Here is a 12,281-nt window from a genome sequence, read left to right as displayed (position 1 = left end):
CATACACTTCAGGCTATTTGCTCTTGAAAACATTGGGGAGATGAATAATGACAAATACCACCACAGTAGGAATTTGTTGGCCAAAAATTGAGAATGTGCTCAACTTTGTTGAAATAAGATTGCAAATTCTCATTGTGATGGTCAAACTAATGAAAGAAGTAGACAAAAATTGATCTATGCCAATGGTGTTGATCTTAGAAATGGAATTGATTTATTAAGTCACATGTACCGAGATCCAGTGAAAAGCTTGTCTTGCACACTGTTCATACAGATCAGATCATTACACAGTGCATTGGGGTAGAATAAGGTACAAACAATAACAGTATGCAGAATGAAGTGTAACAGCTGCAGAGAAAGATCAGTACAGGTGGATAATAAGATGCAAGATCATAACGAGGTAGATTATGAGGTCAGGAATCCACCTTATGGTACTGAAGAACTACTTAACTGCCTTATAACGGTAGGAAAGAAGCTGTCCTTGAACCTGTTGGTATTTGTATCCTCTGCCCAATGGAGAGGGGAGAAGAAAGAATGCCTGGGGTTGGTGGAGTGTTTGATTATACTGGCTGCTATACTGGGGCAGTGAGAAGTATAGACAAAGTTCATGGAGGGCATGCTGGTTTCCATGATGTTCTGTGTCCACAGCTCTCTACAGTTTCTTGTGGTGTCAAGCAGAGCAGAGTTGGTGCCATACTGAGCCATGATGCATCCAGACAGAATGCCTTGCATGGTGCAATAGTCCATCAATAGAAATTGGTAGAGGTCAACAGAGATGTGCAGAATTTCTTTAGCCTCCTGAGCAAGTAGAATTGGTGAGTCCTCTTGGCAGTGACATCAACATGGCTGGGCCAAGGCAGACTATTGGATGGTCACTCCTTGGACCTTGAAGCTCTTGAACTTAGCACCACTGATGAAGACAGATGACCGCCCCCTTCCTGAAGTCAATGACCAGCTCTTTTGTTTTGCTGATATTGAGGTAAAGGCTGCTGTCATGACACCACGTCACTGAGCTTTCCATCTCCTTCCTGAAGTCCAACTCATCATTATTTGACGTGTAGCCCACAACAGTGGTATCATCTACAAACCTGTAGATGGAGCTAGAGCAGAATCTAGCCACAGTGTCATGAGTGTGCAGGGTGTAGAGTTGGACGTTCAGGACAGAACTCTGTGGGACACCAGTGTTGACAATCACAGCAGAGGCGTGTCTACCCACACTTACCGACTGTGGTCTACTGGTTAAGAAGTTAAGGATCCAGTTGCAGAAGGTGGTGTTGAATCACAGGTCTCAAGAGTATGGTGATGTATTTGCCTGAATTATAATATTGAAAGCAGAGCTACGGTCAATAAATACTAGTGTAGGTATCTTTACTGTCCAGGTGTTTCAGAAATTAGTATAGGACCAAGGAGGTGGTGTTCACTGTAGACCTGTTAAAGGGCTTTTAAACCATAAAACATATAGATTATTAAATTAGCGACAAATAGTTCAACTTTTTATCATCCAAATGGTATTAAGAATTGCATGTTATAAGCAAGCCCTTGAAGTAAAAAGCATCAAGGATTGAAGGAAACTAGATTTGAGGCATAGTGAAAGGAGGGTGAAAGGGTAAAATGGTCTGTTTGGAAACAAAGGTTCTCATCTGTCACAAAATTCTCACGTTTAAACATCATGTCTTCCTATTATCTACAAACAGTGCAAAATAATGAACAATTTTATTTTGAAATATGTGGCACTGACTGATTAAGATTTTATTATGCTCTAACCACTAGGGATTTACACAGCCAGACTTAGTCATTCATAATCTTATTCATGGATTATTTCTGCTAAATGCCTAAATATATAGTGGGTAACAAACCTTTAGTTTCTATAATATTTCAGTTGATTTCCGAGATATGTAGACATTGTCAAGACATGGAACTTTTACATGTAAATGTACACTCAGTAGCCACTTTATTGGGTACACCTGCTTGTCAATGCAAATATGTAATCAACCAATCATGTGGCAGTAATTCAATGTATAAAAGCCATGCAGATATGGTCAAGAGATCCAATTGTTGTTGTTCAGACCAAGCATTAGAATGGCAAAGAATTGTGATCCAAGAGACTTTGACTGTGGATTGATTGTTGGTGCCAGATGGGGTGATTTGAGTAGCTCAGAAATTGCTGATCTTCTGGGGTTTTCACACACAATGGTCTCTAGAAAAAAAAAACATCCAGTGAGTGGCAAGTCTATGGCCAAAAATGTCTTGTTAATAATGACAGATCAGAGGAGAATGGCGAGACCGGTTCAAGCCGAAAGAAAGGTGATAGTAACTCAAATAGCCACACATTACACAACAGTGGTGCGTAGAAGAACATCTCTGAAAGCACAACATGTTGAACCTTGAAGTGGATGTGGGTTCTATCTCTGTACCTAATAAAGTGGCCACTGAGTGTATGGTACATAAAAAATCTTTAGAGTTTATAAAATTTCAGTTGATTATTGCAATGTACAGACATTGTCAAAGCATAGAACTTTTACATTCAAAATTCAAATTCATATCCACTACGACATACAGCCCATGAACGTGAAGTGGCCCGGTAGGCAGTGGTTAGTGCATCCCTTTGCAGTACTGGAGACTGGGGTTCAATTCCCACCAATGTCTGCAAGTATGTTCTCCCCATGACTCGGGCTTTCCTGCAGTGCTCTGCAATAAATATTAGTTAATTTCTGTTGGTAACTATGCCATGAAAATGATAGACATTTTTCTGCTATATATTTAAAATGTTTTTTTTAACTGCATGGAAGCTGTTCCCACAGCATTAAGTTTGGTCAGGGCACAAGAACACCAGCTAATTCTTTGAATTACACAATAGAATTGTTATGCCCCATACTAACCAATAGCTAAAGTCTTAGTTACGTATTTCATTTAGTAGCTATTAGTGCCCTAACCAGTACCACACCCAAGAATTAGCTTACATTTGCCATTCAATGGGATCCAGTGAACCATATTACTGTGTATTTTGTACAGATATTAGTTCTGTTAAAGCAGGGGTTTTAAACCTTTTTTATGCCATGGACCCCTAGCAATAACCAAGAGGGGCTGTAGACCCCAGGTTGGGAACCTCTATTTTAAAGTAACATTGGAAAGCTGAATTCTACTTGTAAATTAGATTTAACAGTCCTTTGGTTGACAATGCTGAAACACTAAGCCTCCAGAAAATGTTGAAGCTCCACCAATCAAGAACAAATTTGTATTTACCTGTTGGAGAGCTTCTCCCTTGTAAGTGAGGCTCTTTTGAACAAGTGGTAACAGGAGAAATATGATGGAATGAGATGAAGTTGCATGAAACAGATGCATCCGGAGATCATTTGCCCAATTTGTAATTGTAAATGTAAAAGAAATAGTAAAAAGTAAGAAACTTTCTCAGTTAGCAGCTCTTCTGAAGTAGCTGTCACTTGAATTGGATACAAATGAAAGGAAATCAACAAACATGGTACTTTCACGGATCCTGTGTTAAATTGGTGTATTCTATCTAAGATACGCACAGGTCTACAAATACATTCTCATGTGTTTGCTTCTATGTCCATATAAAGAGTTCCACGCAGAGTCTGATTCTTATTTCAACTCACATGAAGTCAGAAGCACTACAGCACAAAAAGAGGACCTTCTGATGAAGGATCCCGGCCTGAAATATCAACTGTTTATTGCCATCCATAGATGCTGCCTGACCTGCTGAGCTCCTACAGCACATTGTGTGCATTGCTCTAGATTTCCAGCCCTTCTAGTCCATGCTGAACTATTATTCTGCCTAGTTCTATCCACCTGCACCAAAGCCTTCCATGAAGGTAGTTGAACTATCCATGAAGTTATCCAAACTTCTCTTAAATGTTATAATTGAACCTGCATAAACCACTTCCATGGCAGCTTGTTCCACACTCTCGCCACCCTGAGTGAACAGGTATCCCCCCCCCCCACCGTTCCCCTTAAACATTTCACCTTTCATCCTTAACCCATGACCTGTATTTCTAGACTCCCTCAACCTCAGTGGAAACAGCTTGCTTACATGTACTCCATCTGTACCCCTCGTAATTGTATATATCAATCTTCTACATTCCGTGTAGCTTCCATGCAGTTTAACATATTCAACCTTTCCCTGCAATTCAGGCTTCAAGTCTTGGAAACACCTGTGTAAATTTTCTCTGCACTCTTGATATCTTTCCTGTAGGGAGCTGACCAAAGCTGCATACAGCAGGCTATCAGCTCCAGGTTTAATTGCTCAGAGGTTTCAGCAGCAGCACTGAGTAGCTCAGTTCCAGAGTAACTCCAACACCACACCTTTGCTGTTGAACACAGAATGCAGAGAGTTGCTACTGTCAACGTCGAAATACACGGTCAGGAAGATTCAGAGTGATTCCTACTCCCATTTCATGCATTTTTCAGATTACAAACTTCAGTGCATTATACTACACAACACAAACCAGATCAACAAGATCTCTACTACAGTCACCAGAGCATCTTCCACTTTTATGCAAAATCAAACTAATGAAAGGATTTGTACAATACTGTTCCCTGATTTATGGCATAACCATTATTATAGGCATCCGTTAGTCTCATGAGACCGTGGATTTGCACCTTGGAAGGTTTCCAGGGCGCAGGCCTGGGTAAGGTTGTATGGAAGACCAGCAGTTGCCCATGCTGCAAGTCTCCCCTCTCCACGCCACCGATGTTGTCCAAGGGAAGGGCACTAGGGCCGATACAGCTTGGCACCGGTGTCGTCGCAGAGCAATGTGTGCATAACTATTACACAATACTAATCAAAGATAAATAAATTTCCAGTGATGAAAACTAAACCTCCAAATAAAGTAAGTATTTCAGATATGAAATATCAGGGCATGAAGGGATATGGGGATAAGACAGAAGACTGGAGCCAAGAGGTAATGATGAAATGGTGGAGCAGACTTGATGGGCCATTTGGCCTAATTCTGCTCCTATATCTTATGGTCTTATATAAAGCAATTCTATCTTCATTCTAAACTAATTCAAATCAAACCTTCATCTTCTTCACAGACAAACATTTAAAGTGTTCCTTCAGAATTCCATCAATTGAAGACTTGTACTCACTATACTGCAGGCTCTATTCTTCAATTCAGCATAAAACTCAACGCATTACTGCTGAACTTGCACAACCCCAGTTGGAAAGAAATCAATAAAACAAAACGTGAAAAACATTAACAATTCAGATCAGTAACCTGACCAAAAGTCAGTGACTTGAAATATTAATTCACGTTTTCTTTCCATAGAAGCTATCTGACCTGAGTATTCTCAGCATATGTTTCAAATATTTATTGGAAATTTATTTTATAATATATTCTACTAAAATACCCTTTGTTGACAACCAAAGCACATTCTTCACCAAGATCCAAATGAAGAATGTTACCAGCACAAAAATTCAAATTAAAATTTAAAATAAAGATTGTTAAATCCATGAGACATTTTCAAAGTGCTAATATTAAAAGATATGAAATAAATTGTTCAGATGTGGCAAAACTGAAAATTGCTATTGGACTTTGGAAACAACATTTTCAGTAAAGATGTAAATTTGATACAATTTTGACTATTTTTGGGGGTGTGGCAGCATGAGGACGGTAAGACTAAAGGATAAAAATAAATTTTACAGGAACTCTCAGATTTGGAGCAGGATGAATGGGCTGAATAGAAAATTTGTACTAATTTGCTAAAAAAAAAATCATTTGTTTGAATTAAAATAACCAAAATGTGCATCTTGAAGGAAACCCACAAAGTAAAAGATGTGATCATAGGCTGGACAAGCAGTACAAATTTGAAAGTCTGATCATTCCTACACTTTAGTGATTCAAATAAAATCTTACCCAAATTCTGAATTTATAATTAACAACCTGTTTCACACTTCTCTAGTCTCCAGCCTCTCAGTCCACCAACTCTCATACCTAACCAAGGGCCCTACCCTCCACCTTAGTATCACAAATTACTTCCGATTTCATCTTCCAACCATGTCTTTCCTCCACTTTTGTTTTTAGAATACTAATCTAATCTAACTTAATATCGCAGGAAAGGTTGGCTTTTATTTTCCAATCCCCCTGATCTAATGAACTTGCTAGACCAATCAAGAGGGAAGAAACTTGCTAGGCCAGTTCAGAGGGACATATACAGTCAACCACTGGCAGATCCAGAGTCAAAGACAGTAAAATAACCAAGTAAAGATAACATATTTCTTTCCTTGAGGAAAACTGGTGAAGCAAATAGGATTTTATAAGAATCCAGTTGTTTTATCTTAACTACTGATCAGCTTGAATTAAATTCCCCAACTGGTTTGAAGGAATCAAACTCCTTCCCTCTCCAAATGAATAATTCAGGGCATTGGATACTACTCCAGTAACTCACTTCTTGTTATGTATTGATAACCCAATTTCTCTTAGAACACAGGTTCCTCTGACAGAGTAGTCGTTGTTCCATATTCCAGCATCTGCAGACTCTTTCTTCAGAGAATTAAGGAGGCTCGGCATGTGGCCAAACACTAACAAATCTCTACAGATGTACTGGTAAGTGTCCTGACTGGCTGCATCATGGCAATTTTATTTTTTTATTGAGATACAGCTCGGAATAGGCCTTCCGGTCCTTTGAGCCATGCTACCCAACAAACCCCCAATTCAACCCTAGCCTAGTCACGGGACAATTTACAATGACCAATTAACCTACCAATCTGTAGGTCTTTGGACTGTGGGGGGGAACCAGAAGACCTGGAGGAAACCCACGTGTTCACAGGGAGAACATACAAACTCCATACAGGCAGCAGCTGAAATTGAACCCAGTTCGCCAGCACTGTAAAGGGTTGTGCAAACCACTATGCTAATGTGCCGTCCCATTTCAAACAAACAGGAATGCATGACCCTGCAGAGTAGTGGACTCTGGCAATACACGACAGGCGCATCATTCTCCACCACTCAGTATCAACATGAGGTGCTGCCTCAAAAAGGCAATTTCCATGAAAGATCTCTTTGCCATCTTGCTATCATCAGGCAGGAGGAAGTGAAGCTTCACACCACCAGATCTAAGAAACAGCTACTTCTCATCAACCATTCGATTTTTGAGCCAACCAGAACAACTCTGATCACTACTTCAGTACACCAACGCCATGGAACACTTTGCATTACAACAGACTTTGTACTTATTTTGTTCCAAATATGTTCTTCCTTCAAAAAGTGTAAAATGTCTGGCATGGTACCATCGTGGTTAGCGCAATCACTTTACGGAGCCAGCTATAAGATTGGGGTTCAATTCCCGCCGCTGCCTGTAAGGAATTTGTTACATTTTCCCTGTGGCCACGTGGGTTTCCTCCAGGTGCTCTGTTTCCTCCCACAGTCCAAAGAAACATTTAGGGTTAATAGGTTGTGGGCATGCTGTGTCGCTGCAAGAAGTGTGGTAACACTTGCAGGCTCCCACAAGCACAATCCTTGCCGATTTGATTTGATGTAAAGGATATATTTCACTGTACGTTTTGATGTACATATAGCAAATAGAGCTAATCTTTTAGTTATTTATGTTTAATTGTGAATACTGCGTATCTGATGCTGTATGACTGTGATGCTGCGGCAAGTAAGTTGTTCACTGCATCTGTGCAGACAACAATAAACTCAACTTTGACTCTTGTCTCCTGTGTATCCAACTTCTCTGTTTTGGCTGTAGGCCAACTATACACGATGTTTTCGCTATCCACTGACTTACTGCGCCAGATTTGGTTATGTGCAAGAATGTCAGGATTGGGCTTGGAAACGAACAGATTTACACCAGATCTAAAATCTGCAGAGAGGTCCACATGTAGGACTGAAGTTTAGGTACAGGAATTTGGGTCGTGTGTGTGGCCAGAACCAGACCCAAGGCTGGGGAAACCCCAGAATCAGCAACGTGGGTCAGTGTGCGCCTGGAGTATCTACATGTTTCAGTTTGTTATATCCATGGAGGAGGCAACCACTGTATGCCACTACGGCCACATCAATGCCAACAGCCATAGTGGTATCCGAGTCTTCTCATCCGTTTGCTTAACCCTCATGAAGAACGAGGATTTAATTCTGATCTGTTCTCTCTCCTCAGTTACTGAAAGGCCCCACCTCTCACTTTCAAACCCACACGTCTCCCTTCTTTAATGAAATCCACTTGCCCCCTTGCTCTTGCAAAAAACTGCCCTGAACCTATTTATTTCCAGTTCAGTGAGACTGTCCTTACTGGATTACATTCAAATTCACATTTATTTACCAGATGCACATCGAAACATACAGTTCTGAAGAAGGGTCTCAGCCCGAAACATCGACTGTTCATTTCCACAGACGCTGCCTGACCTGCTGAGTTCCTCCAGCATTTTGTTTGTGTTACTTTGGACTTCTAGCACCTGCAGAATTTCTTGTGTTTACAGTGAAATGCGTTGTTTATGTTAACCAACGCGACCTGGGGGCAGCAAGAGTAGTCATACATTCCAGCACCAATACAGCATGCCCACAAAACTCAGCAGAACACAACACCTTTAAGCAAGATCAGCTTTCTGAATGTCTTCACTGCGCACCCTGTACCAGGACCTCCCAACCTGGAGTCCACAGACCCTTTGCTTAATGGTATTGGTCCATGGCATAAAAAGGTGGGATCTCCTGCCCTCTACCAATACCTCAAGATTCTGTGCCTGATATCTCTACTTGCTGTCTCAGAATCAGATTTAATATTACTGGCATATGTATATTGTGAAATGTGATGTTTTGTGGCAGTACAGTGCAATAAATAAAACAATAAATTACAATAATATATAAAATTAAATAAGTAATGCAAAAGAGTGGGGAAGAGGCTGCTCCTAAGCAACACTCACAACGTGCTGGAGGAACTCAGCAGGTCGGGCAGCATCCGTGGAAACAGTCAGTCAACGTTTCGGGCCGGAACCCTTCGTCAAGACTGAAGAGGGAAGGGGCAGAGGCCCTATACAGAAGGTGGGGGGAGGGTGGGAAGGAGAAGGCTGGTAGGTGCCAGGTGAAGAACCAGTAAGGGGAAAGACAAAGGGGTGTGGGAGGGGAAGCAGGGAGGGGATAGGCAGGAAAGGTGAAGAAGGAATAGGGGAAAACACAATGGGTAGTAGAAGGAGGCAGAACCAAGAGGGAGGTGATAGGCAGCTGGGGGAGGGGGTAGAGTGACATAGGGATAGGGGAAGGGAGGGGAAGGGAATTACCAGAAGTTGGAGAATTCTATGCTCATACCAAGGGGCAGAAGACTTCCTAGACAGTATATGAGGTGTTACTCCTCCAACCCGAGTTTAGCCTCATCATGGCAGTAGAGAAGGCCATGTATGGACATATCCAAATGGGAATGGGAAGCAGAGCTGAAGTGGGTGGCTACCGGGAGATCCTGTCTGTTATGGCGGACGGAGCGGAGGCGCTCGATGAAGCAGTCCCCCAATCTGCGTCAGGTCTCACTGATGTAGAGGAGGCCACACCGGGAGCACCGGATGCAATAGATGACCCCAACAGACTTACAAGTGAAGTGTTGCCTCACCTGGAAGGACTGCTTGGGGCCCTGAATGGTGGCAAGAGATGAGCTGTAGGGACAGGTGCAACACTTATGCTTACAGGGATAAGTGCCGGGTGGGAGATCCATGGGGAGGGACGTGTGGATCAGGGAGTCGTGGAGGGACCGATCCCTGCAGAAAGCAGAGAGGGGTGGAGAGGGAAAGATGTGCTTAGTGGTGGGGACCTGTTGAAGGTGGCGGAAGTTGCGGAGGATAATAATGCTCCTAAAATATCCTGAAGACATGACATCAGATTCCATACCTATGCAGACGGCAGCCAATTCTAAGAGCTGAGCATCCAACCCACCCATCACTACTGCGGTCAGGCTGCCTATTAATATTAGATAGATAATAGATGATAGTTAAGCTGCAATTCCTTTGTTTTCAATGGAAGATTAACATTACACCCACAACCCCGCCACAAATATAGTATTCTCACCAATTAACCCAAGTCTTTCACTGGCTTTCACCTCAAGATGAATGGACAAAAATCAGTCCTGTCTGAGCTCGTTAAACTACTAACCTGAAGACCTACACTCAACAATTCAGGAACAGCTTCTTCCCCTTGGCCACCTGATCTCTGAATGGACAGTGAACCCATGAACAATACCTCACTACTTTTTTTGCACTATTTAACTATTTAATATATACTTACTGTAATTTACAGGTTTTCTATATTATCACGTATTGCACTGTACTGTTGCTACAAAGTTAACAAATTTCACGACATACGCCAGTGATATCATACGTGATTCTGAACCTCAGGTAATCTATCACAATGCCCATTTAGTTTTGCAACACTGCTTACCCTGCTCTGAGAAACTCTCGCGAACTTCACGTATGCTTTCAGCGAAGTTGAGAAATGCTGTAAAACCGCCCCTGAACTGCAACATATCCTAACTACTGACTCACATATCAATCCTGAATCCGAATACCTCCAGTTTAAAGTTCTCATGGTTTTATCTCTCCTCCCACATATCACCTACGTCCTATACTCTACCCAGAAAGCATAAATGCCCAGCAGAGAACCAGAAAAACTCCAACATCTCATGAACCAAGTTAACTTTTCAAGAGCCCAGAAGCATTTAATTATCAGGCTATTTTTATGAATGTTAACACCACATTCAGGATATTTTATTTAATGATGTTAGCTAGTTAGAAACGCAGAGTAGAACAGGCTCTTCTGGCCCAATCAGCTGCATCACCCAGCAACCCACCAATTTAACCCCATCCTAATCACAGGGCAATTTACAATGACAACCTGACCTACAAACCCGTAGGCCTTTGGAAATGTGGGAGGAAACCGGAGCGTACAAACTCATTACAGATGGCATCGGAACAGAACTCTGATACCCCAAGTCATAATAGCATCACGCTAACCACACTACCGTGGCGCCCTAAATCAAGTATAATATGTATTAATTACATATCAAAATTATTACATGTATTATGCAAAGAATAAGAATCAGGTTTAATATCACTGGCACATGTCATGAAATGTGTTGTTTTGCAGCAGCAGTGCTTTCCAATACATAATAACTTCAAAAAAAACTATACAAGGTGGTAACGAATCAGCATATTCTGACTGACTGGTGCCACAACAACGTTTTACTCAATGTCAGCAAGACCAAAGCTGATTATTGACTTCAGGAGAGGGAACCCAGAAGTCCATGAGCCAGTCCTCATCAGAGGATCAGAGGTGGAAATAGTTAGCAACTTTAAGTTCCTCTGTGTTATCATTTCAGGGGACCTGTCCTGGGCCCAGCACTAAATGCAATTACGAAGAAAGCACAGCAGCACATCTACTTCCTTAGAAGTTTGCAAAGATTCGGCACGACATCTAAAACTTTGACAAACTTCTATAAATGTGCGGAGAGTATACTGACTGGCTGTATCACAACCTGGTATAGAACACCAATGCCCTTAAATGGAAAATCCTATCAAAAGTAGTGGAAGCAGCCCAGTCCATCACAGACAAAGTACTCCCCACCATTGAGCCCATCTACACAGACTGCTATTGCAAGGAAGCAGCATCTATCAGGAAGCCCCACCATCCAACTCACACTCCCTTCGCACTGCTGCCATCAGGAAGGAACAGGAGCCTCAGAATTCACACCACCAAGTTCATTACTCCCCAACCATCAGGCTCTTGAACCAGAGGGGATAACCTCACTCAACTTCATTTGCCCCATCATTGAAGTGTTCCCACAACCTACGGACACATCTTCAAGGACTCCTCATCCCATATTCATGGTACATTGCTTATTTATTATTTCTATTTTTGTTTTGTATTTGCACAGTTTACTATCTTTTGTCCACCTGGTTGGTGCAATCTTTCATTGATTCTATTATGGCTACAGGACTTATTGAATGTGCTCACAAGAAAACAAATCTCAGGGTTGTATATGGTAACCTATGTACTTTGAAGAAACACTGTATATAATAGAGAGGCAGTGTTCATGGGTTCATTGTCTATTCAGAAATCTGATAGCAAAGGGGAAGAAGCTGTCTGTTCCTGAAATGTTGAATGTGGGTCTTCAGGCTTCTGCAACTCCTCCATGATGGCAGAAATAAGGAGAGAGTATGGGGGTGGGGGGGGTGGAAGAAGGGAAGGGATGGCAAAGAGAGATTGAGAAGAGCAGGAAGAAACATACTCATTTTTTTTGCCATACTTCAGCACACCTTGAATAACGAACTTGAATTGTCAACATTTCAAGATATT

General features: G+C 41.7%; 1 protein-coding gene across 4 annotated transcripts in view; it reads right to left on the bottom strand.

The window, feature by feature from the left end:
* The window catches only part of LOC134359753 (rab GTPase-activating protein 1), a 247,067-nt gene that overhangs the window by 214,061 nt on the left and 20,725 nt on the right, over positions 1-12,281 (bottom strand). Inside the window, exon 1 of one of the 4 annotated variants that reach the window (XM_063073341.1) lies at positions 1,854-2,121. The exons of the other annotated variants lie outside the window; for them this stretch is intronic. The gene's annotated coding sequence lies outside the window, so the exon portion shown is untranslated. Of the gene's footprint in view, positions 1-1,853; positions 2,122-12,281 lie in introns of those variants that run through there. 4 annotated transcript variants of the gene reach the window in all.

The sequence above is a fragment of the Mobula hypostoma genome, chromosome 21, assembly GCF_963921235.1.
Source record: "Mobula hypostoma chromosome 21, sMobHyp1.1, whole genome shotgun sequence".
In the NCBI taxonomy this organism is placed as follows: Eukaryota; Metazoa; Chordata; class Chondrichthyes; order Myliobatiformes; family Myliobatidae; genus Mobula; species Mobula hypostoma.
This window is presented reverse-complemented; position numbering and strand designations above follow the sequence as displayed.